This window comes from Carlito syrichta, unplaced genomic scaffold (assembly GCF_000164805.1).
Source record: "Carlito syrichta isolate Samal-C Ts95f unplaced genomic scaffold, Tarsius_syrichta-2.0.1 Scaffold309116, whole genome shotgun sequence".
Lineage (NCBI taxonomy): Eukaryota > Metazoa > Chordata > Mammalia > Primates > Tarsiidae > Carlito > Carlito syrichta.
The window spans coordinates 343,836-344,310 of NW_007253212.1; positions in this window are offsets into that span (position 1 = coordinate 343,836).

Below are 475 nucleotides of genomic sequence, written 5' to 3' on the forward strand. Positions count from 1 at the left end.
GAAAGAACTTGAGTGTTCAGCACAAATATTGAGGAAAACACCTTTATCAAGGTGTATCAAATTTGAAACTTTATACTAATGTCCAGAAAGAAAAAAAAAAGGTGAAGAATCAGAAGAGCATCTGTTTTCTTGAGAACAAAACTGGAAGCTGGAAGACAAAGAGGCAATTCTCTCAAAATACTCAGGGGAAAAAGGGTATTCGTAGATTTCTATTCACCGCACCCCGCCCGCCCAAGGAGAAGAGGAGCGGTGGCGTGCCACGCTCATTTACACACGGAACGACTTTGCGTCCCATCGTGCTCCCAGTTGTTCAGCTCTCTGGGGGTGATTAACGGGCTGAGCCGCGGCAGCTTGAGACGATTTCACCAAATCGCTTCTCCGCGAAGTCGCGGCTTCGCTAAGCTGCTCTTTTCTCCATAAAAGGTAAACAGAAGGGCGCGCCGCGAGCCGCCGGAGCTCCGCGCGCCGGGCGCCG